At 40.6% G+C, this 26788-nt stretch overlaps 1 long non-coding RNA gene across 1 annotated transcript in view; it reads left to right on the forward strand.

Annotated features, from left to right (window-relative positions):
- The window catches only part of LOC125482810, an 86422-nt gene that overhangs the window by 40162 nt on the left and 19472 nt on the right, over positions 1-26788 (forward strand). The window contains exon 2 of the long non-coding RNA XR_007261786.1: positions 4111-4213. This is a non-coding gene — a long non-coding RNA (uncharacterized LOC125482810). The remainder of the gene's footprint in view (positions 1-4110; positions 4214-26788) is intronic.

A 26788-nucleotide genomic window follows, 5' to 3' on the forward strand; every position in this document is an offset into this window, starting at 1 on the left:
CTGCTGTGTTCCTCCACCTCCACACTGTGTTATCTCTGATAATTTTCCAACTCTGGATTCTTGCCCATGCTTGATTTTCATCACTGCACCACTGGTGACCATGCTGTTAGCTAGGTTTTGAGTACTGAAATTCCATTGTTAAACATTTCCTCTTCATAACCTCACCATCCTTCCTTAAGTTAGTTTTTAAAAGCTTCCTCTTTGATCAAACATTTGACTACCGGTTATAATTTTCCCTTATATGCTCAGGATTAAATTTTGTTTCTGAATTGCTTCTGTGAACAGTAGGACATTAAAGGCACTATAAAAATGTAACTTCTTGTTGTTGTCTTGTGTAAATAAGCCAATGAGTAGCTGAGCCATAAAGGCCAGAGGTGGGCCCACTGCCACTGGAAACAATACAGAGGTAGCCTCAATGGCTTCCAAGTACTGAGCTGAGCTGGTTAAAAAGACTGCACTCAGTTGCACTAAAAGCAGAAAATGAACAACTGTCTTCTAACAAAATCCCTCATATACTTGAACCTCCACACATTTCCCAATGCACCAACTACGCCAGCATATTCTACTTAAGCCTCCCCACCCCAGTGATCTTCTGTGCCAACCTATACCCCGTTTCCCACCCCTATGCCCACTCACATCTTGCATGCTAACCCATGACTTCCCCCAATCATTAACGTGCTCCTTTACAACAGAGAGATCAACTGAGTACCAACTCCTCCTTACACATGACCCCAACCTAATACCTTTTGCCCTTATAACCTCCCACATTCCAATTAATCTATCCACCACCCACACTTGGCAGAACTCAGAAGCTATTCTGATATGAAATTACGTTCCAGGTAGCTATTAAAGATTTTACTATATTTTTGAAAAAAAAACCTCATTAATAAAAAGCCATATAATGCATTTAAATCCATTCAAGTGCTTACTCCCTCATAAAAGGCAGCTAATCCCTGAATTTACAGCTCTTTGACTGTGATGTCGTGTTAAGCAAAACCGATAATGACAACTCTCAAACCTATTTCAACAAGTATCTATTGAAATTGCAAGTACTGACTGCTTTCAACTGTAGATTGTCTACTTGACACAAGTTTAAAGAGCTGAAGATTTAAACAGATGGAGATTCTACAGACCTTATCCATTTATATCATTCATGTTTATTCATAAAAATCCCAAATGAGTAAATAGTCCTCTTTATAAATGCGTCTGATCTCTCCAAAGAAGTTCAACAGGGTTAGATCTTTTCTCTCTCCTTCAAAAATACCACAAATCATGGTTTGTAAATCACACAAAACAAATTGCTTTTAATTGAAGGCAGTTGCACTTTTAAATGTAAAACATGTGAAATACCTGTGTTCCCGCTCCCACAGTATAGCTGCCACCAAATAATTGCTGATGTCTGGATTTTCCTCAGCTATCTGACTGGCTCTAGACATGTGGTGGAGCAGAATCTTTGCCTGCTTGATTAACTGGGATCCTTTTCCGGGGTATAGTCAGGTAAAATATCATGAGCAATCTCCAATTAATAGGAATTTCTCCCATTGGGAGCTCACCCTACCTTGAGGGTGCAAAAGCATGCTGCCTCAGCTTAAAGGACTGACAAGATCAGAAGACTTTTCATAGGAAGCCAGAGGCTAGTACGGAAATGATTAGGCAGCTCTGCTACTGAGGACAGGCTGCTACTGCTCATGTTGGTATTGTTGTGTAGTAAGTAAGGTATTGGAGGAAAACTCATCTTGGTACTGATACATGTCAGGCCTTAAGGAAACCAACACCAGAAAGGTGGAAAAAAATTGTAAGGGCAATTTGTGTCAATTTTACTAGGAGGATCATAGCTGCACAACATCATAAAACATTAAGGGTTGAATCTTACTCGCATTCAGTTAAGTGTCATTTCTGTTGATTTTCATGGAGGGTTTCTCTCCGTGAGGCTGAACAGGTTTTCTCGGACTTTCATTCCAAACTTGCCTCATTGGCTATGTGCCATGCTCTAATTGCATCCTACCTGCCGATCTAGCCCGATTCTCCCAGTTGACTTTGGCAGAAGTACTCACCACATCAAGCAGATGTTCACCTGCACATCTGCTAATGTGGTATACTGTATCCGCTGTTCCAGATGTGGCCTCCTCTACATTGGGGAAACCAAGCGGAGGCTTGGGGACCGCTTTGCGGAATACCTTTGTTCAGTTTGCAGTAAACAACTGCTCCTCCCAGTCGCGAACCATTTCAACTCCCCCTCCCATTCCTTAGACGACATGTCCATCCTGGGTCTCCTGCAATGCCACAATGATGCCACCCAAAGGTTGCAGGAACAGCACCTCATATTTCGCTTGGGAACCCTGCAGCCCAATGGTATCGATGTGGACTTCACAAGCTTCAAAATCTCCTCTCCCCCTACCACATCCCAAAACCAGCCCAGCTTGTCCCCGCCTCCCTAACCTGTCCTTCATCCCACCTGTCCCCTCCTCCCACTTCAAGCCCCACCCCCATCTTCTACCTACTAGCCTCATCCCGCCCCCTTAACCTGACCGTCCTCCCTGGACTGACCTATCCCCTCCCTAACTCCCCACCTACAGTCACCTTTACTGGCTCCACCCCCGCCTCTTTGACCTGTCTGTCTCCTCTCCACCTACCTTCTCCTTTATCCATCTTCTATCCGCCTCCCCCTCTCTCCCTATTTATTTCAGAATCCCCTTCCCCTCCCCCATTTCTGAAGAAGGGTCTAGGCCCGAAACGTCAGCTTTCCTACTCCTTTGATGCTGCTTGGCCTGCTGTGTTCATCCAGTTCTACTTGTTTACTCACCTGGGAATCCTGGCACCTGCACCAGATCTAAAAGGCACTCGGTCAATTGCTTTCAGGCCAGAGCTGCCCTTTGTGATATTTGCCCCGGACAGGGCAGAATCCTGGCACCTGCACCAGATCTAAAAGACACTTGGTCAATTGCTTTCAGGCCAGAGCTGCCCTTTGTGATATTTGCCCCGGAAAGGGCAGACAAGCGGAAATTGGTGCCTGGCTTTGTGGACATGGACCTGGTGGTACTGGTGGACAGAATGGTGCAGAGGAGGGCCATTCTATCCTCTCCCAGGACTGACACATCATGCCAGCCTGTTCTGAATTGGCCATTCTGGTCAGTACAGTCTTAACCACTGGTACATTGTCCAGCGGTTTAGGAGAAAGGTCAATGACCTTCTCCGTTCCACCAGGATAAGTGCCACCATCTCCTACCTTACACTCAATCTATCTCTGCTACTGCACTAACCTCCTATCAAGGGTCACTTTCACTTTTACAAGCAATGTCTTCCCTCACTCGCTTTCACCTACCCCTTCCCCCAGTCTGCTAAACCTGCATGGTCTCTGTGTCTCCTACTTACTTACTTGGGTTATCTCACCACTTTGCCCCCTTCTGTACCAGCACTACCAGCTGTGCCAGCCACTTTCATCTCACTCAATCCCTCCTTTTGTCCCCTTCCCATGAGAAAATGGCTCATTACAGGGCAGAAAGAACCAAGACAGTTGATCAGGTGCCCAACATTCAACCTGTCACTCCCTACAAGAAGAGGATGCTGACTCTGACTGACCCAAGCAAATGATTGACCCTGACTGAAGGATATTCCCCTGGACCTGACAGAGAATTATTCCCCTTCAACTTGGAGAGATGGCCATTTAGTTGAAGCACATGCAGTGCATTTGGAATATGTGTCTAGTGTGAGATTGATGTCAAAAAGTAATATGTCTCAACCCTTTAACTGATGACTGTTAACAACCATGACAAGCTGCCTGTCTTCATGTCTGCTTTAAAAGACAAGCCAAAGCAGAAGTATTGTAAGCGTGTTAGCTCTGGCTGAGGGGACAAAGCATGGGAAAGGCACGAAAAAAAAAAATGATGTGAGCATCAAAATAGGTTCAAAGTGAGTTAGCAAGCAAGGAGTCCTGAGATGCAACCTGGTACAAAGCATGAAATGGGTTCACACTGTGATAAAAATGTCCGGGCAGAAAAGATGCCAGTGCACTCTAAATTGTAGAACTGATGTGCAGAACAGCACTGTAAATAGATTGTACCATAAGTGTGTGGTAATGCTGATACATGTTAAATGTCAATATCTGAGCAGGAGGATGAATGCAGTTCCTGCCCATGGAGCATGCCCTGAGGAGTTGCTGACTGGTATTGAGGATGGCAGTCTGGAGAAACAAGGGGTGATCTGGAGTCACCAGGTACATACTGAGTTGCATAATGAAATTCTCGGCACCTACTTTCTATCCAGTGGGTGGAGAATGGGAAACAGCATGTTAATGTGATATGATTAAGTAATAATGAGGCTGATAATAAATTCTAATCATTGGCGAGAATCTCATCTTGCTATTCAACAATTGATTAGAAATTGGGAAAGTTTGCTGGACTTCTCACCTGATTTTTCTAACTTTCTCACCATGGCCCATGTTATTCAGGTATTGGGAAGATTCCACTTTGAATGTTCTTATCAGCTCCATGAAGGTACGAGGAACTGGCTAGATTTTTCAAAAATGCACTATATTTAGCATTTGTATCCAGTGCCTCCTCATTGTGTTCAATTGCATCAAGAGATTATTATTAATGCCTATATGGCAGTATGAATATAAGAACATAAGAAATAGGAGCAGGAGTAGGCCATTTGGCCCCTCAGGTCTGGCCTGACATTCAACAAGGTCATGGCCAATTTGCCCCAGGCCTCAACTCCTCTTTCGTGACAGCTAATTGTAGCCCTTAACTCCCCAATATTTCAAAATCTCTCTACCTCCTCTTCAAATAACTTCAGTAAACTAACCTCTACAGTTCGGAGTAGAATATTTTAGATATCTTCTTCCCCCAGAGAAATTCCTTCACATTCCACTTTTAAATGCATGTCCTTTTATTCTGTCACTGCATTTCCTAGTTTGAAATTCCCTCACTAGTGGAAATATCTGTCCTGTCAAGCGCCCTCCGAATCTTGTATGTTTCAATAAGATCACCCCTCATTCTTCTAAACTCTAATAAATAGAGGCCAAATCTGTTTAGCCATACTTGATTAAATCAACACCTTCATTCCAGGAATCAGCTTAGTGATAGTCTTTTAAACTGTATTCAGTGTCATTACATTCTTTTTTAAATACAGGGACGAAAACTGTACGCATGCAATGGAAGAGGGTTTCCTAGAATGTATGAAGGATGGTTTTCTTTACCAATATTTCGAGGAACCCAACTAGAGAGCAGGTCATCCTACACTAGGTATTTTGTAATGAGAGAGGATTAATAAGCAGCCATGTGGTGTGAGATCCTTTGGGAAAGCGTGACGTATAATGGTAGAATTCTTCATTAAGATGGAGACTGACACAGTTATATCTGAGACTAGGGTCCTGAACTTAAAGAAAGCTGACTTTGATGTTATGAGGCATTTATTGGCTAGGATAAACTGGCCAAGGTTACTTAAGGGGTTGACAGTAGATAGGCAATGGCAGGCATTTAAAGAACACATGAATGAACTTCAACAATTGTATATCTCTGTCTGACGTAAGAGTAACACAGGGAAGGTGGCTCAGCCATGGCTAACAATGGAAATTAGGGATAGTATTAAGCCAAAGAGGAGGCAAATAAATTGTCTAGAAAAGGCAACAAACCTGAGGACTGGCAGAAATTTAAAATTCAGCAGAGGAGAATGAAGGGTTTAATTCAGAAGGGGAAAATAGAACATTAGAGTAAGCTTTCAGAAAGCATAAAAACTGACTGCAGAAGTTTCTATAGATATGTAAAGAGAGAAAGACTGATGAAGGACAAATGTAGGTCCCTTACAGTTAGAATCAGGCGAATTCATAATGGACACCAGAAAGATGGCAGACCAGTTGAACAAATACTTTGAATCCGTCTTCACTCAGGAGATCACAAATAACCTTGCAGAAATGCTCAGGGACAGAGGGTCAAGCATGAAGGAGGAATTGAAGGAAATCCATATTAATCAGGAAATGTCATTGAGGAAATTGATGGGATTAAAACCCAGTATGTCCCAGGGTCTGATCCTCTGCATCCCACAATACTTAAGAAAGTTGCCCTAGAAATAATGGACGCATTGGTGACCATTTTCTGACATTCTATAGACTCTAGAAGAGTTCCAGTAGACTGAAGGGTAGCTAATGTAACCCTACTTTTAAAAAAAGGAGGGAGAGAGGTAACAGTGAATTATAGGCCGGTTAGCCTGACTTTGGTGGGAGGAAAATGCTGGAGTCAATTATTAAGGATGTAATAACTGAGCATTTAGAAAGCGATGACAGAATCGGTCCAAGTCAGCATGGATTCACTAAAGGAAAATCATGCTTGACAAAGCTTCAGGAATTTTTTGAGGATGCAACCAGTAGAGTGGACAAGGGTGAATCAGTAGATATTGTGTATCCTGACTTTCAAAGGCTTTGACAAGGTTCCACACAAGGGGTTAGTAAGGAAAATTAAAGCTCATGGTATGGGAGGTAAAGTATTAATGTGGATAGAGAATTGGTTGGCAGACAGGAAGCAGAGAGTTGGAATAAACAGGCCCTTTTCAGAGTGGCAGGCAGTGACAAGTGGGGTACCAAAGGGTTCAGTGCTGGGATCCCAGCTGCTTGCAATATACATTAATGATTTAGATGAAGGAATTGAATGCAGTATCTTCAAATTTGCAGACAATAATAAGCTGGGTGACAGTGTGTGCTGTGAGGAGAATGTTAAGAGGCTGCAGGGTGCCTTGCACAGGCTGGCTGAATGGGCATATATTTGGCAAATGCAATATAATGTGGATAAATGTGAGGTTATCCACTTTGGTGGTAAAAACAGGAAGGAAGATTATTATCCAAATGGTGGCAGTTTGGGAAAAGGCAAGGTGCAACAAGAGCTGGGTGTTATGGTGAAACAGTTGCTAAAGGTTGGCATGGTGGTACAGCAGGTAGTGACGAAAACTAATGGCATGCTGGCCTTCATAGCGAGAGGATTTGAGTATCGGAGTAGGGATGTCTTCCTGCAGTTCTACAGGGCCTTGGTGAGGCCACACCTTAAGTATGGTGTGCAGTTTTGGTCTCCTAATCTGAGAAAGGTCATTCTTGCTATTAAGGGAGTCCAGCAAAGGTTTACCAGACTGATTACCAGGATGGCAGGACTGACATATTGAAAAAGACTGGATCGATGGGGCTTGTACTCACTGGAATTTAAAAGAATGAGGGGAGATCACATAGAAACATATAAATTCCTGATGGGATTGGACAGGCTAAATGTGGGAAGAATGTTCCTGATGTTGGGGAAGTTCAGATCTAGGAGTCACAGTCTATGACTAAGGGGTAAGCTTTTCAAGACTGAGATGAGGAAGAATTTCTTCACTCAGAGTTGTGAACCAGTGGAATTCTCTCCCACACAAACCTATTGGGACCAGTTCATTAAATAAATTCAAGTGGGAGCTGGGTGTGGCCCTTGCAGCTAAAGACTACAAGGGGTATGGACAGAAAGTGGGAGTGGGATATTGAAATTGCATGATGAGCGATGCTCATATTGAATATTTGTGTAAGCTCGAAGGGCTGAATGGCCTACTCCTGCACCTATTTTGTATGTTTCTATGTTTCTACTCTAGACGCAGCCTCACAGTTGTAATGAGACTTTCCTCATTTTAAAATCCAATCTGCTAGCGATAAGGACCAAGATTCCATTTGATGTCTTAATTATTTGCTGCAATTTTCTTTTACCCAGCTCCACTTTGCATTCAAGGCTGACTGACCCAGCCCTTAGAGCCAATCCTAATCCCAAAGATACGGATCGGACTTGCCGACTTCCTTACCTACATTATTCTAACAGGCTAAAGGCTGTTCACCTTGGAGACCTGCCATGGAAATAGGGATGGTTCAATGCGAAGTACAGATAATCTCCCTGGTAACCTGTACATCCCCAACCTCTCTTCTTACTGTTCTATCAAATTAATTCACCAAGCGCTTCACAAAGAATCTAACTATTTCATCTGCCTGTCAGCGCTCCATCATAGGCAGCATCCAGCTAAAAAAAGTTTTCTGCATTTTATATTTGATTATTTAACTCTCTCATTTTTGGACAAAACAGCTCACTCTAACCCATTAGAGGCAGGAGTTGAATCCAAACCGTGTCCTATTGTCTCCGGTGAGAAGCTAGCATTGAATCTCCTGGAGGCGGAGGGAGATAGGGGCAATTGGTGAAGAAGAGATAGACAAGCAAAAACTGGCTGCATGTGTATGCTGCCTCTCTTCATTGTTATCCCTGCAGTACATGTACAACTTAGGAAAACCATATTATGTCACTGTCTGTTAAGAACTTGGCTGTTCAAAAACTGATTATAAACTCTCCTCCTCTTATAAGTGCATTTTAGAAAGAAGATACAGATGAAGGTAGGTAATAAGCAGATCCCTCTGCTCTAGCCTGGCAGTATTTTGTTACATGATCTGTTAATCACTCTACCTGTCCCAAGCACTAGCTCAGTTGTGAATTATTTGTTGCAGAGGGTGGTGTGTGTGGTGGGAGAAACAGGTAGAGGCACTGAAATAGGCCAGAAATGAATGCACAGGAGTACGCACTGACTATGAACGGGCAGGAATTACTGATCAGGTTCGAGAACAAGGTTTGTCACTAGAGGTTCAAGAAATGGTGCTCCTCAGCTAGATTACATTCAAAGCACCTTGAAAATACTAAATTCTAAAAGATTGAATTTGGGTGAACCTTGGTAAGAAAACCTGAGCTCCAGCAGTGGTGATATCCAAGGGAGGTGATGGAATGTCCAGACCCTGTCACTTTCCCAACTCCTCTAGAACTCAGTCTACTGGAAAGTCCCTTGGTTGACCTGCCCACACCAGCACCAATGGATCTTGGCCCATTGCCACTGAGATTAACCTAACTATAGTTGGGCCTGTCACAATGTGCTGCTTATGAGAGCTGTAAGCCTGTGGGCAACTTTGTCATCTGGGGTGGGTTGGTGAGTAATTCAGTCAGTGCTTGATCAAGGACTGGACATTAGCCAGGACATTGATGCTGGGACCCATCCCTGTCTTGCTACTGACCACCCTGCACCTCCCACCCTCCTCATGACCCCCAGTGTGAGGAACACATCTCTAACCACACTCATCACGTACTTCCACCAGATCACTTACTTTTGTCCTTACTGTTCCATGATCCTGGGACTCCAAGTGTATCTTATACCATCTGCCACAGCCTCCTCAATGGCACTGCTGAACAGAGCTGCTGAGCCGCTGGCTATACAGAAGCTTGGGGGCAGCTCTTACTGGCCTGGACTCTGCCTGATGATAGCCTTGTCACTCCCTGACCTACCCCAGAACAGGCAGCTTTTTCATTCGCTCTCCTGCCAGTCAGCTGACAAGCGCCTGTCACCTCAACAAGGTTCCAAACTTGAATGTTTGGTGAAAGAACATAATATTGTTCAGTTTTGTATTCTGAGCTTTTAGTTGATGTTGAACTTTGCTGCTCATTGTATTTACCATCACCTTTAACACTTTAATAATTCTACAATTCCATTTTTAAATTGCTTGCACAATTTATTGCCTACAAACTGAAAACGCAGACACTGAAAGTATTTGCAGCTCCTAAATTTGAAGGCTTTACCTTACATTTCATAAAGCTGTGCTTACTTTAAAACTACCTGGCCACAAAATAGTGTACTTATAAGGATTTTCCTTTTGAATTACTGAAAGTTGGCACACTAGCTGTTTAAATGTTGTATTTACCCAGCAAAGCAAGACTAAAAAAAACCACAGGCAAACAGAAACGAATAGATCAGCTATTTGTACCAGGGTCAAATTGGACCATTTCCCTTGTGGTATGTTCACAGGAAAATGACTTTTATTGCACTATAAGTTACAGACTTTATTGTATAGTCCAGGGATTATAACAGACTTTGCTACAAATATTCACTTCACCTGTCATTCAGACTGCATTATTTTTGCTGCCTGGCTATAAAGTACAGTGGTGAAAGAAAGAATGGTGAGCAGGAGCACATCATAATGGAACCAGTCCAACTTTCCTTTCCTTTAATTTACTCGATGAAACATTGGGCAGACTGAATTACAATAGTGTAATTTCTTCTCATTTTGCCTCTCTGCACTGCACCTAAGCGGTGTTTTAAGCCCAGGAGATCCTTTATATTAAATTTGTTTTCAGTTAAGGTATTCTGGGTCCATTTTGGTGTGAAATCTCAGATCTTTCCAGATTTGTCCCAGTCTTCTATTTTGTCCAGGGTGCCACATCAGCAGCAATGGAATGTTATTTGGACTACAGCTGATGTTACCAGCCAATTTATAAAAAAGGATAAGCAAACAGTCTTTAATACTGAGTTGACCAGTTACAAAAACAGGGTCTCTCTTGATCTGGAGTCTTGCGTCTAACTAGTTAGAAATCCAGCAATGGGAAGTGTCTGAATTCAGGGTCTATTTTCGATATCTTTTTTTTGTGGGGTGGGGAGCAGTATGGAGATGCAGCATCTGGCTGCATTCTGCATTAGATTGGATGCTTAATATTCCCTTATTCACTGATAGTATTTCCCATTTCAGGCATTAAAATAGCTGAATTCTAGTCAATTGTCTAATTAGTGTCTTTGTCCTTAGAGCAGCAACAGAGACCATGACTAATTTATGCAAATGCAAGGGTCAAAGATGGCAATTAGAAATATATACTTTCAGTTTTTCCAGGCTAACGGCAGGATATTTGAATTTAGAGATGTGTTTCAAAATAAGTTATTCTGTAATGTTTTGCCACAAAAATAACAGATTGAGCTATAAGGTCCTTTCTATGATTGTCCCCAAAGCCACCTTCATGTACTACTGCAGGATACCTTGAATTATATGAAAGATTTAAGTTAATTCAACTGCAATGTGTTAAGAATTATTCGCTTTCAATAAATAATAGTGAGACAGATAGTGTGGTCAATAAATGCATCATGTAATATAATACTGAAATACAGAGACTAGGAAACTCCCGAGTACAGTCTTTGATCTACATTCAGTGATGTGATCTCAGTCCTTCCTCATTCTATTGGAAAGCACGGGTGCCAAATCATCTGTTTTTTTTCCTCTTTACTAGCTGGCCTGCTATATTTTTCAAGAATTTCTCAATTTTATTTCATGCCTTGAATTGAGTGATAGAATGATATAAAATTTTGTTAGCTATGGTGACTATCAAGATGTATTGATCGGGAGTAGATTTCCTAAATGTTTTGACATAAGACTTGACTTTGCAGAACAAATTTATGAGAACCTATATGTTTCTTGTCTTTTGTTTAAAGTAAAATGTCATTGCGATGCTTTAGAACTCTCAGATTTGTTCATTCACTGCAGAGAATACAAAGAAAAAGCCATTGAATTTTCTTCAAAATTATTTCACTTCTGCAGGTGACCAGAGGTTAGTATACTGAGAGTAATCTCAGAACAACATTTTAGCAACAGCTAGATTCACAACTAGCAACACCTTGTTTACACTGCCCGACCGTGAACCTAACTGGTAAATTTTACAGCGTACAATGTAAAATTGCAGAGTTACATTTGAATCTGAAAAATGGTTCAATATGTGAATTCACCAGATTTTTGCTTCTGAAATGCAATAAATTGTGAGCCAAGAAGAAAGGAGTGCTACTTTTGCCCATGCCACATCCACACATTTATACTGATAGTAGTTGAAGAGGTTTTCCTGTGCTACCTTGGGAATTTGCCTCCCCCATTTGACTATCATTAACCAAGCAAAATCAAACAGTAAGACAAATAGTAAATGTGGTTAGAAACAAGCTGGATACGACAGGTTCAGAAGGAAGGTGAAAAGGAAATAAGCAAACAAGTGAAGCAGAGGTGGATTATGAAAAATGTATAGAAACTAACTAAAGGGAAATCCCAAACTCTCCTATGAGCACAGAGATAGTAAGAGGATAATGAAATGAGGAGTACAGCTGATTAGTCAAGGTAAGAGGCATAGTTGAGGACTTAAATTAACTCTTTTCATCTGTCTTCACCTATGAGGTAGCTGCTACCTAGACCATGGCGATAGAGGGGTGGAACATAGTGATGAGAATGGGATAAAATTGACTAGGAAGAGATATGGGGTAAGCTGTTGGTACTTAAAAGTTGATAATCCACCAGGACAGGATAAAATGTATCCAACAATACTGAGGGAAATTCGAGTGGAAATTGCAGATGCTCTGACAATAATCTTGCAACCTTCCCTATATTCAGTGATGGTGGCGGAGGACTGGAGAATTGAAAATATCACATGCTTGTTCAAAATAGGCTGTAAGGACAAGCTGAACAATTACAGTCTGGTCAGTTTAACTTTGGTGAGGGGAGGTGGACAGGGAAACCTTTACAAATAATGATTTACGATAAAGTTAATAGTCATATGGAAAAAAATAGGATAGTTTGAAACAGCATGGATTTGTTAAGGGAAAGTCATGACAAACTAACTTCCTGGAGTGTTTTGAAGAGGTAATAGAGAAGGTTGATGAGAGGAAGGCTGTTGATGTGGTGTACATGGGCTTTCAAAGGGTATTTGATAATGGGACACACAATAGACTTGTGCGAAAGTGATAGGTCATGGAATAAAATCAACAGTAGAAACCTCAGTACAAAATTGGCTGAGGGATAGATATTAGTGAGTAATGATTCATAGGTTCTTTTTGGGCTGGAAGGACGTTTGTAGTGGAGTTCCCCAGGGCTTGGTATTGGGACACTTGCTTTTCCTGATACATAAATAGTCTAGATCTTGGTGTGTAGGAAATCATTTCAAAGTTTACAGACAAGACAAATTTGGAAGAACTATAAACTGTAAGGAAGTTGGTATAAAATTTCAAGAAGACATTGATGCATTGGTAGGGTGGGCAGATAGGTGTCGGATGAAATTCAATGCAGACAAGTGTTTCATGAATTACTTTGGTGCAAAGAACATGGAGAGACTTTATAAAGTGTGCACGAGCATCGAAATTTGGGGTATATGTGCATTTTTGATTTGATTTATTATTGTCACATACTGAAATAGTGAAAGTATTATTTGGGTGCCAGCCACATACAAATGACACCTTACCTAAGTACATCAGGGTGATAGAACAGAATGCATAAGATAGTGTTACAGCTACAGAGAAAGTGCTGAGAAAGATCAACTCTAATGTATGACAGGTCTGTTCATAAGTTTGATTACAGCATGGAAGAAGCTGTTCTTAAATTTATTGGTACGTGTTTTCAAACTTTTGCCCAATAGAACAGGGTGAAAGAAAATATAGGTGGCAGGGCAGGTAGTCAGAACTAAAGCATACAATATTCTAGACATCATTAAAAGGGGGTTAGTACGAGATCAGGGCAGCTATGCTGAATATGTATGACACTATTTCTCTCAGCTGGAGTATTATGTGCAATTCTGGGCACTATGCTTTAGGAAGAATGTGAATGCATTGGAGTGCAGAAGCGTTTTACTCAATGGTTCCAAGTGTGAGAATCTTCAGATACGATAAAAGATTGGAGAAGATGTTTCCTTGGAGAAGAGAAGGCTGAGGGGAAATGTGATAGAAGTTTTCAAAATCATGAGAGGGTCTGGACCGAGAAGACAAGGAGAAACTGTTCCCATATGAATAAGGATCAGAGGGCACAGTTTTATAGTGTTCTGCAAAAGCAGAAAATGCAAAATGACAGAGAATGTTTTCACAAAGTGAGCAGTTAGGGAGGAAATGTGATGAAGGCTTGTTTGATTGAGGCATTCCAGAGCGCAGTTGATGATTATGTATTGCATTGTGGGATAAAATGAAAGGTTTGACCCTAAGACAAATTGCTCAGAGAGCCAGGACAAACACAATGGGCTGAATAGTCTCAATCTGCACCATCACAGTGCTGAGGTCAGTAGCTGGGAACTCTGCAACAAATAATTCATCTCCTGACCTCCCAAAGTCTTTCCACCATCTACAGGAAACAACTTGGGAAATATAATAGAATCTTTTAAACTTGCCTGGATAATTGCAGCTCCGCTGACGCTCAAAAACATGACAACATCCAGGACAAAGTAATCAGTATTCATTTATCATTTTGAACATTTCCTTCCTGCACTGCCAACACATAGCTGTGCTTATCTGCAAGATGTACTGCAGCACTGTCGACAACACCTTTCAAACCTATGACTTTTACTACATGAAGTGACAAAGGCAGCAAGTGCATGGGAATACCAAACTTTCAAATTTGCATTTAATTCTGACTTGCAAGTATATCACCATTCCTCATTGTCCTGGAACTCCCTTCCTAATAGCACTTTGCTTGTACCTGCACAAGATAGACTGCAATGGTTCAAGAAGTCAGTTTATGAACACATTCTCAAGGGCAACTAGTGATGGGCACTAACAACCGGCTGTGTCAACGATTTTATCACTCCACAAAAATATTTTTAAAATCTCACTTTCTCTCAATGTTTGAGCACCAATGTCTCAAGAGGCCTAAGATGTCATAGAAGCCATTTGGAAAAAGACATCTTTCCTAATGGACCTGGGTGGGTATATGTTGACAATGGCTGACAAAGTGCTTGTCACTGGTGGACAGCAAATACAACTTCCCATCCCTGTCACCCCATAGTGTGTCCTCTTCTCTTGCATATTTACAATGTATACCCCATCTCCTGCATACCTATGATGGCTCTTGTGGAGCAGATGGATGAACACCATTTGTTGAGGATAACTGCAAGGTAGGGTAAGAGGGTTTTAAGCTGAGGGTGAGTGTCAATGATGGTTGTTCAGGCTTGAATATGAGAAGATGCTTTGAGGAAAAATTATGTGTTGATTTGTGGTGTACTGTGCAAGAAAATGCAGGATAAGTCAAAGTGCAGGGCTTGGCAATCAGAAGTATTACACCACTCACCTGTAATGCCCTCCCAATATAACATGAAATTTAAATACACGGGAGCACAAAGCTCGTGAAAGAGGGACTGCTAATTCCACTGGCATCAGGTCATTACAAATAGGCAGGTAAATTAAGGCTAAATTTGGGTTACAAAGCCTGAGGAATTCCTTTCTTTGCATGTTGTTATAAACCTGGTGCTGAGGTGTCTGCTCCTTGTAAAGCAGCGTAAATAGCTTTGTTTTTTTTTAAAGTAGACAAATGAAGCATGAGTGGGTGGAGTCAGGCTCACATGGACCCATGGTTTTAGTTTTTGCTTTCTGTTGTTGAAGTCGAGTTTTGGAGTTGAAGCTGTGAGATAAAGCTCTTTCTCTGTTGCTGCAAAAGCTTAAGCTCTCCCTCTGCTGCTAGATTCATTCTGTCAATGTTCCTTCTCCTGGACTGAAGGAGATAGTCAGAGAAGGAAATCTGTTTTGCTGAATTTTCCTTGCTAAGGGTGTGTTTTTGGGATGCTGCTATATTGGAACAGTTGATGAGTAATAGTTAACTAATATATTATTTTGTTAAGTGTTTAAATTGAGTTAAAGTTATGCGAATTCATTTTCTTTGTTTGTATTTTAACTGTGGCGTGGAATGAAGTGTGTTTTTGCTTAAAGCCTAGTAGTTTGACCAATCAAACCAGATCTAGAACACAGCACCTTACACTTGCCTTTAATTAAGATAAAAGTGAGGGTCTAGGCTATCTCCTTGATATGTTTAGAGGAGGTTTGGTCTGGTCTGTAACATTAGGGATATAGTCAAGTGATTAAAGTAGTGTGACATGTCTCCTCCAGGATACTGACATCTCCCTCCTTCACAATGTCATCTGAAATTGATTACAGAGTGATGTTGTCACTTTATCTTGGTTTGAAGATGAAAAGTGCACTTATCACTGAGAAAAGACAGGATAATAACAGTTAGTCACCTGGCTTATGTGGATGAGTACTTTACAAATGGAAAAAGCACATCTGAGTTTTGGTTGTACTGTAAATATTTTTGATGTAAAACATTTTAAAAGTCTTTTTTGTTTGAGAAAAGTTTGAAGATAGAAGCATCGTATGGCACCTCAGTTGCACGAACCTTTGTGTTTCTATGGAGGTACTTTGCAAGGTGGAGGAGGAATAAAAAGAACAGGTACATAGTTATAGTGGGGAAGTTGTCAGAGGTGTCTGAAGGTTTGCTTAGAAGGAAACACCTAACTTGTTGCAGAAGTAGGCCTTTCAGCCTGTCTGAACTCTGCTAATCAATATGATTAAAGCTGATCCTCTATCTCAATGCCTTATTTCCGCTTTCTCCCCATACCCCTTTATGCAGTTAAAATCTAACTATTTATATATCTGTCTTTTAATATATTCAGTGACTTGGCCTCCTCAGCCTTCTGGTGGTAAAGACTTCCATAGGTTCACTATCCTTTGAGTGAAGAAATATTTCTTGATTTCAGTCTTAAACAGTCTACTTTGTATCCTGAGACTGTGTCTCCTGGTTCTAGACTCTCCAATCAGGAAAAACATCCTTTCTGTATCTAGTCTGTCCAGCCCTGGTAGAATTTTATAAGTTTCAATCAGATTCCTACTCATCCTTCTAAACACTAGTGATTATAGGCCCAGTCAAACTAACCTCTCCTTGAACCTTTGCTGCACTGTCTCTCTGGCTAGCATATCCTTCTTAGGTAGGGATTCCAAAATTGTACACAATATTCTAGGTATGGTCTCACCAAGACCAATGGTGTTCTGAAGAAGGGTCACTGGACTGGAAATATTAACTCTGCTTTCTCTCCACAAATGCTGCCAGACTTGCTAAGTTTCTTTAGCAATTTCTGTTTTTGTATCTACTTTCATTGACTGGTGTACAAGGATACCTACATGCACATTTCCCAATATCACCACTTATATAATTATCTTCCTTTCTGTTTTTCACACTGAAGTGTATAACTTCACGTTTGGTCATGTTGTATTGCATCTGCCAAGTGTTAGTCCACTTACTTAACTTGTCTCAAGGACCTTGAAGCCTCCTTGCATCCTCCTTAAATTTACTCAATGTCCCAACAACGACTGCACTGTGGTGCAGTAAATTTCACAGATTCAAGACCCTTTGAGAGAAGTAATTTCTCCCCATCTCTGTGTTAAATCTGTTACCCCTATCCTAAAACAATGATCTCTCGTTCTAGATTGCCCCACAACAGGAAACATCCCCTCCACGTCTACTTTGTCAATCCTTTTAGCATCTTATATACCTCATTTAAATCTCCTCTCATTCTAAACTCCAGAAAGCATAGGCCTAAAGTGCTCAATCTCTCTTCACAAGGCAAATCCTTTATCTCTGGAATCAATCCAGTGAACCTCCTCTGAACTACCTCCAATGCAATTATATCCCTCCTCAAGTAAGGGGGTCAAAAGCTGCAATACTCCAAGTTGGTCTCACTAACACCCTGTACAGTTACAGCAACACTTCTCTAGTTTTATACCCTATTCCTTTAGCTATATATGTCAAAATTTCATTTGCCTTCCTTATTAGCTGCTATACCTGCAAACTAGTTTTCTGTGATTCATTTGCATATCTAATTCATCCATCTAATTGTGAATGGCCTGCACATTAAGACAGAAAGCCTTTTGACTTATTAAATTAACCTTGTTTGTCACCTCAGCTTTATTTTGCACAATGGCCCCATTTCCACTCTTGCTTTTTCTGCCTTACACTTTTGATTCTTAAATTTCCATCATTTGTTTCTATCTTGTTTCTCCTTCCTCTGGAGAATGGAGAACACATGAAAGATGCATTTCTACTGCCTTTTGTTAGAAAGAGTTAGTTAGAGGCAATGGGTTTTTGTCTAGGTCCATGCCTCTGATGTGAAAGCTGGTCACAAGCCCACTCCCCCTTTTTACCAACTTCACCAGCAGCTATTAAACACCATCTGAAGAAGAAGTCTTACTTCCAAGAGCTGCTGGCTAATCAAGTGAAATCAAATTTGAAATGAGATATTGAAGTGCTGGACAAAATTAACAGGTCGGGCAGCTGTGTATGAAAGGTATACACATTATATATTGGATTTTTGGATTTCGAAATAGAGGCAGATATATATGAGTCACAAAGAGTTTTAGAGTTTTACAGCATGGAAATAGACTCTTTGGCCTAACAAATATCCCATCTATTCCAATCCTATATTCTACAAATGTTTCATGTTAAATGGTTGAAAGTCAATTTGGAACAGTAACATAAATGGATCAGTTCCAGGAAAGCATGAGATGGCAGTAATGTCCTTGAGGGAACCCCCATAGAATTAATGGATAAAATATTTATACTGTTAGGTTTATGACAGGTAACACATAATGGCATAAACACATTATGGTAATTAGTTTAGATTTGTCTTCGGAATCAAAGGTTCAAGCTTTTAGCTCAGACAAATCCAGGGTTCAGTCCAGAAGATAGAATGATTTCTTCTCATAGATGAATGAAGTCAATTCAGCGGAAGTAGCCATCATAGGAGTTTTTAGTCATTGCAGTTTCCGAGCCAGTAGAGCTTGGACAGAAATTTTCAAGTTTTCAGAACTGAGAAAGTTAAGGTTATCAAAATTGTAAAAGTTGAATGTCAGCAAACTCAGAAAGGAATTGTAAAATTGTCTTAACAGTCCACAGGCATAAACTTGAAATGCCTGCTAACTAAATATTTAAAAAGCTGAGATAGGAGTGATAATTCTCGGCGATTGAGTCCCTATAACAGGTAGCCTTAGGAAACAAGTTAAACTTTAGTTTATAAAACAAAGAACTGTGGATGCTGGGGACGTGAAACATAAAAAAATTGCTGGAGAAACTCAGTGGGTCTGGGGCCATCTGTGGAGAGAAATCAGAGTTAACATTCTTAGTCCATTAACCTTCTTCAGAGTGATAATGTTTGGAAAGAAGACAGGGCGTAGATTCAGAGTAGGTGCTAATGATATAACAAAGATGAGTTCTGACTGCAAAACCATGAAAACAAGATAGAGATTCTGGACAGAGTAGGGATTCTGATGATTTACTCAAATGTTTAATCTAAGAGTATGCATATTGAGTCTCAATCTAATTAATCGGCTGCAGAGGAAAAATGCATCAGCATCTGATATAGTCCATTTTGCTTCAACACAAATTTCTTCTGGAAGATGGAGCAGATATAGGAAACACTTGTCCCTTTCTGAGCAATCGTAGTCAAATTATGCTGTAATGACACAATGATTTGGACACTGGGAAAAAAAAAATCTAATCAACCCTGTCAGTAATGTTATTGGTCATCTCTGGAACATGCAGGACCTGAACCCAGGTCACCTAGCTCAGAGGTAGGGACGTTACCACTGTGCCACAAGAAACCTCCTTGTCATTGCCATTCCAGTCAAACTGAAACCAGGCCTGATGAAAGCAGAGTACTTGCTTACCAGGTGACCTTTGTGGAACTGAGTTTCCAAGTTATTTGAGAATGTTTTCCATCACTACCTTTTAATACTGGAATGATTGAAATTTTATTTCTATTTTGCAGAACTGTTGATCGTGCTTCTCCTTACTGTGTCTGGGAGTCTCGGGAGGTCACCAATCTTACCCTAAACAGTCACACAAATAGACCCATTGGTTTTCTTAATGGGATTGCTTTATTTACCATCCTGGTGGTGAAAAGATTGTCTGTAGGAAGGAATGGTTTTGCCAGCATTAAGCTGAGATCCTCTCATGTCAGCCATCCATTCCCTCTGAATGAATTTATAGACCTTACAGAGAACTGATGGGTTATGTTCTAGAATACTGTGTTCCAGCAAGGAAGTCCGGATGACCCATGTCACCTTTTGGCCTAAGATCTGCAGCTTGAATCCAATGCATTTGCACCTATACCAGAGGAACTTTTTTTTTCTCATTTAAACTCCTTCCAGGTTCAGCTAGAGACCTCTGCAAAATTAACCAAGTGCAGCCTGTTCCTGCACATGGCAGGTCACGGACATTTTGTTTTATAAACCAGGGATTTTTATTAATTTTGGCATGAATCAATGCCAATAGCTTGGCAAGGCCATAGAGTTTTATAACTTAACTAGCTGTCTCAGGTACAGAGGACAATAGATGGGATCCACATTACCATATGGTTTGAAGTCTTCAACAGGAAAGACTGCATTTCTATAATGTCCATCTGTTAAATGACCCCAACAATGTGCCCTTAACGTGAATGCTCCAATTGTTACCACTTTTCCTATTGTCTATATGATGCAGCAATTACAATGCTTTTGGAACAAAAATATGCAGATGTTTGCTGTTTACAATACTGTAAGTAATTACTTCCTCAGCATAAATAAATCTGAATTTATATTTCACCTTTCCCAAACTCAGAATGTCCCAAAGTGTTTTGCAGCCAATGAACACAGTTTTACTGTAACGAGTAGGGTAACAAGCTTGGACTAGTGTAGATTTAGGAGTCTTTGTAGGTGTCGACTTGATGGCTCAAAAAACCTTTTCTGTACTATATGATTCTATGGTTATTGTGGACTACAACATCCTAGAAATAATAATGACAGAAGGACCAGATAACCTTCTTTAGTAATGTTAGGCAAAGGATACAACTTTACATAAAAAATGGCAAGGAGACAAAATAAGGGTAACTATGGGCTAGAAATAGTAAGAGCTGCTGATGCTGGAGTCAGAGATAACACAGTGTGGAGCTGGAGGAACACAGCAGGCCAGGCAGCATCAGAGGAGCAGGAAAGCTGATGTTTCGGGTCAGGACCCTTCTTAACAAATTCAAGAAATGTGTGATAGAATGTCTGTTGATGGATGGAAATGACGTATGAGTGTTGTTTGGAATGGAAAGTTGTTTAGAAGTTGGTTAACCCAGGGTCAGTGCTGGGTCCACTTTTGTGTTTGTGATATGGACTTTGGATACAAGGAACACAGTGTGGTATTTGTTTGCTGACGTAACACCAGGAGCATAGCAACCAGCGAAGAAGACTGTGTAAATACTTCAGACAGACTGTCAAGGTTAGTGGAACAGCTAAGCAGATGGCAGACACAATTTAAAGTAGATAAATGTGAGTTGTTACATTTTTTGGTGGCAAGACAAGAAATAAAACTATACACTGAATGGCAAGGTAAGCTTGGAAGGTACTGGAGAGATTGGATAAATTGAGATACCTGGGTCCAAATTTTCCCATTGAAGATGAGAATTAGGAAGAGTGTTCAATTTTCAGTTGCAAACTCACCCCTGATGCCAGCAAATGAGGAACTGAGATTTTCACGGAAACTAGTGGTGGGAGGAGGTGACTAGGATGGAGACAGGACACAATGACTGTGGTTACTATCTGTGTGTGGCATTAACAAAACAAGAGGATCTTCATGGTTAAAGAGATCAGAGCAAGTGGACATTTGGGGCCCAGAATAGGGAGGAAAAAGTTGGCTGGAACAATTTTATTATTTCTGAGTACTTTGTTTAAGACAAATTTTCATTTTTTTGCAATTAATAAAACTTCTTTCTTTGCTATCCCTGTTTTTGCCAGGTGATCAGTGTCAAAGAGTTCCTAACACAGTAGACAGTAGTTTACACACATACTGTGGAGACATAAGGATTGTGTTAAATTTATGGCTTAATTAGTTAAAAGACTTGATATAACTATATATAATCATTGAGTTTCGTTTCCAAACCTAATTTATTTAAAAAAAAACACAGCAACAGCTAATGTGTTTCATGTGTATGTGGGAACTGAATTGAATTAGCTTTATTGTCTCATGTACTCAAATGAGTAGAATGAAAAGTTTACAAGTCACTATTTGCGGTGCTATATTAGTTACAAGGGTAGCTAGGTGCAGATGTGTCAGTACAAGTTCTTAGGAAAGAAAATTAGAAAAATAAAGAAACAAAAAGTCCAGCATTGCAGATTGTAAGAATAAATTAAAAAATAGAACAATAATAAGTCCTTCCAACCCGGGCCACGCTGGTGCCCAGCCTCCAGTCTGCGCTCGGCCTTGACTCCAGACTGCACTGGGCTTCACCTCAAGGCTCTTGAGGCCGGGAGACCACTCTAGAATCACCTCGAGGCAGAAGTCCTGGCTTAGGCCATGCCTGATTGGGAGACCACCATGCCAGGCTGAGAGAACACCTTGCCAGGCTAAAAGACCGCCATGTTAAGTTGCTGAAAGACCGTCACACCAGGATGGGAGTTCACCACACCAGGCTGGGTGACTGCCACACTGGGCTGAGAGGACACCATGCTGGTCAAAGAGACCGCCACGCCAGGCTGGGAGACCGCCATGCCAGGCTGGGAGGACACCATGCTGGTCAAAGAGATTGCCACACCAGGCCGGGAGACCACCATGCCAGGCTGGGAGACCACCATGCCAGGCTGAGAGGACACCTCACTGGGTCCGTACTGAGGCCTGGAGTCCAAAGTCGAGAGTCCAAACCCACACTGACACTGGGAGTCTGAGGCCGAGAAGAAAGAAGAAAGAAGGGAGAAAAAGAGAAAAAACGAAATGGACGGAGCAATGATCCCCGGCTGAAGTGTCCTACTCCACCACCGTGTTGCTAGAGACTAGTGGTCACCTGTGTGATCCACAGCAACCGTTTTTGTAGTTAGTGTTTGCAACTTTAGTTCAGAGTTAGTGAACTGGAGTACGAACATCAGATACTGTGATCCCCTGGAAAGGGGGAAAGTTAATTGGACACTCCGTTCAAGAAAGCAGTCACCCCCTCTTAGGCAAGCTACTTTGAATTTGCCCCATGGTCAGGGACAAGAGGGTATGAGTGAGGCAGGTATGAGGATCCAGAGGGTAGCAATGAAATGTAACTCTTACAATTGTTCCAAAGGTTTGTTCTTGTGTGAACAAGAGCAGGGTTTGAAGAAAGGCTGAGTTAATTGATCACAGTGCTGAGTTGCAGGAGGTTCTTCAAGTAATTACAGTTAAAAGGACTGTAGTTGTGGTCGAAGAAATTATAGTTAGTGGTATAGACAGTGTTCTTTGCAGCTGAGAATGAGAGCCTGAAAGGCTGTGTTTTCTGCCCATAAGGATATTTCCTCTGGACTGCAGAGGAACTTGGAATGGGAGGGGAAGGATCCAGTCATTGTCATTCTTGTGGGTACCAATAACACAGCTAGAACTAAGAAAGATATTCTTCGAAGGGAATAATGAGCATCAAGGAGCCAAATTAGGAAACAAAATCACAAAGATACTGATCTCTGAATTATTACCTGAGCCACGTGCAAATTGATGTAGAGTACATAAGATCAGAGCTGAATGCATGGTCTAATGTTTGTGGTTGGTGAAATGGGTTTTGATTTATAAAGGCCCCTGGTCTAGTGCTGGGGAAAGAAGGAGATGTATAGTTGAGGTATCTATTACCTGAGCCCAGCTGGATCCAGTTTTGGGTGAATTGTATACCTAGGGCTTTAGAGATGGCTTTAAATTAAATAAGGATAGAGGGTTCACATGAAGGAAGATTTGGAAAGATTATCACAGAAACATTAATGAGATAACTAATTTAACTTAAGGCTCATAAGTCTCTCCCCTACCTGATCACATCCTAGTATCTGAAATGAAGTAATTACAGAGGGTATAGATACATTGTTTGTAATCATCCTAAATTTCATAGATTCTGGGGACATCCCAGTAGAGTGGACTCTAAATTGAACACTATTCAAAAAAGGTGAACAGAAAGTAGAAATCAATAAGCAAATTAGCTGAACGTTTGTAATCAGGAAAATACAAGAAGTCAACATTAAAGAGATAGTAGCAGGATATTTAGAAAATTATAATATTATCAGGGAGAGTTGAAACAGTTTTGTGAAAGGGAAATGTGTTTGGTGGATTTATTAAAGTTGTGTGAGGATATAATAAACAGGGTGTATGAAAGGAAACAACTGTAATGTATTTAAATTTGCAAAAGGCATTTGATAATGTGCCATTTAAAAGGTTACTGAATGAACCAACAGTCTATAGCACTAGGTGTGATATATTGGTGTGGATTGAGGAATAGTTAACTAACAGGAGCAGAAAGTAGGGATAAGTTAATGACTTTCAAGATAGCAAACTGAAACCAATGTAGTGCCACAGGGATCACTGCTGGGGTCTCTATTTATGATTTGTTTTAATGACTTAGACAAAGGGACCAATAGTGATGTAGAGTTTATTAAATTTAAAGATAAGCAAGTTTTGCAGACAATGTAGAGAATCTGCAAAGGGCTATAGACAGTTTAAATAAATGGGTAAAGATTTGGGTGATAAAGTGTGAGAAAATGATGTATTATCCACTTTGGCAACCAGAATAGAAAAGCAGGATATTAAATGGAGAGAGACTATAAAATAGAGCAATACAGAAGGATCTGTAAGTCCTTGCACATAAATCACAAAAATTCGGCATGCAGCTACAGTAAATGGAATATGGCCCTTTATTGCAAGGGGGATGCGTAAAAAAAAAAGCAGGGATGTCTCACTGGATCTGTACAGTGTGTGGGTGACAGCACACAAAAATGTGTACCTTTTTGGTAGTCTTACTTAAGGACAGGTACACTTGTAATGGAAGCTGTTCAGATGCAGTTCAGCATTCTGATTCCATGGAGGAATCTGTTGGCTTATGTGAAAAGATTGAAAAGGCTGGGCTTATACACATTGGAATTGAGAAGAAGGTGAAGTGATCTTATTAAAAATGCTAGGAAGGGGAGGTCAAACTCCTCTGATAATTAAAATTGAAACACAAGCCCCCAGTCTGTTACAGTGGAGTGGAGGTGCCTTTCTAATAATTAAACCCAAAACACCCTGAGGAGCTTGCCTCACCTCGCCCAATCTGTTAAATTGTTACGGAAAAGGGGAGGTTAAATGAAAGAAAATTCCAGATATTCACTTTATATGTAACAAGTAACAATTTATTTATTTAACCTTAACGGTGTACAAATTAACAGAATTACTAACAAACTGAACAATTCACTAACTGAACTAAATGCTATGCGTATGCTATTCCAATAAACACAAATCCCAACTTATATAAATCTAAGTAATAAGAAAATAAATTAAAACTTAGTCTCTCAAAGTCTACACACCTTTCTTCTGCTGTTCTCAAATCATAAATGCCTTTCTTCTACTGATCTGGTTGTCAGGGATGTTTTCTCTGTGAAGTTTTCTGTGAGGACTCTTAGCTAGAAGTGCTATGGTGCATTTTATGGATAGATGGTGCTTTCTTAGAGAACTTAGGGATTTCTTGTGAGAGCTAGATGCTTATTTTACAGATGGTGGTTTGCTTTTAGAACAATTTTCAAAAACCCTCTCCTTATATACCTTTGATGACATATCAATTTTCTTATAATAGCATTGGTCCAAGGTTGTCAAAATTCATCAGATTTAAATTCAATTGGCTTTCAATCGCTAAGTGCGTGATTTAAATTAATTGGCTGATTCCAGCTAGTTGCCAAAACATGAAAACAAGCTAAAGGTTTCCAATCACACAGCCAATTGATACATGTTTCAATTTCACAGCTGGCTGTACATCTTCAGCTGTTTAGACACATTTTCTGTTTAAATCTCTAAGTTTACAAAAGCATTTTACCCCTTAAAGGAGCCACACACTTTTCATCCTTATCTTTTTTTAATAAACAATTTCTAGCTTCCTGCCTTGCAATTCATGATTACTCTACACAATTTTGTAACAAAACATAACAGATTCTGAATGAACTTCACAGGACAGATGCTATGGGGATTGTTTATCCTTTGATGGGCTGATGACATCCTTGGCAAGGTAAACATTTGTTGCCCATCCCTAATTGCCTTTGAACTGAGTGGCTTCTTTCAATTAAAGTTAAGAGACAACTATATTGCTATGGATTTGGAGTCACACATTGGCCAGACCAGGTAAGGGTAGCAGATTGTCTTTCTTAAAATGCATTAGTAGAGCAGATGGGTTTTTATAAGCATCAATGATGTTTTCATGGGCAACATTACTGAGATTAGGAATGGAATTTTCCGATTTTTAAGGCATAGAACGGTTCAAGCATGTTAGATGATGAAATATCTGCCAATGGCCCTGGTGAACTATCTTACACAATCTTGTGCTTCTCATCTCATTATCTATGCCAGCAAGATGTTGCATGAGTTACTTGAACCAGAGGTTCTCATCACTGTCAGTACCTTCCAGGTTTTCAGCCTCTGGCACAATATTTAAAGGGAAGTTAGACTTCATTTCAGACTCTGCTGGTCCATTCTGACCAAGCTGGTCACAAGGATCACAGAGACTGCCCTCCAGGCACTGCTAAATGGGGTCATTGGGAGGAGGTCAATCCTCTTCCTGGATGAATGCTTCAGGAAAACAGCCCACCAGACTGTTCAGTGACTGCAGCACATGTCAATGCTTTGGACTCACTGAAAAGAGATGGGCAGCAACAAGGTTAATGATATACAAAGAGTAAAAGATTGGTGAAAACTAATGTAGGTCCCTTACAGTCAGAGATGAGGGAATTTATAATGGGGAACAAAGAAATTGCTGATGAACTAAATTCATACTTCATTTCTGCCTTCACAAAGGAGGTCAGAAATAAATACCAGAAATGATGGAGAAAACATGGTTTAGTGAGGGGGAGGAACTGAAGCACATCAGTATTAATAGAAAAATGGTGTTGCAGAAATTGATGGGATTGAAGACTGATAGATCTCCAGTGCCTGACAATCTACATTCCAGAGCACTTAAAGAAGCCTCCCTAGGAATATGGATAAATTGGTTGTCATCTTCTAAGATTCAGTGGACTCTGGAGCAATTCCTACAGATTGGAGGGTAGCTAATATAACCTCACTATTTAAAAAGGGATGAACAGAGAAAACTGGGGATTATAGACTAGTGAGATAACAAGGTGTAGAGCTCGATGAACACAGCAGGTCAAGCAGCATCAGAGGAGCAGGAAAGCTGACGTTTTGGGCCTAGACCCT

Source organism: Rhincodon typus, chromosome 3 (genome assembly GCF_021869965.1).
Source record: "Rhincodon typus isolate 14 chromosome 3, sRhiTyp1.1, whole genome shotgun sequence".
Classification (NCBI taxonomy): domain Eukaryota; kingdom Metazoa; phylum Chordata; class Chondrichthyes; order Orectolobiformes; family Rhincodontidae; genus Rhincodon; species Rhincodon typus.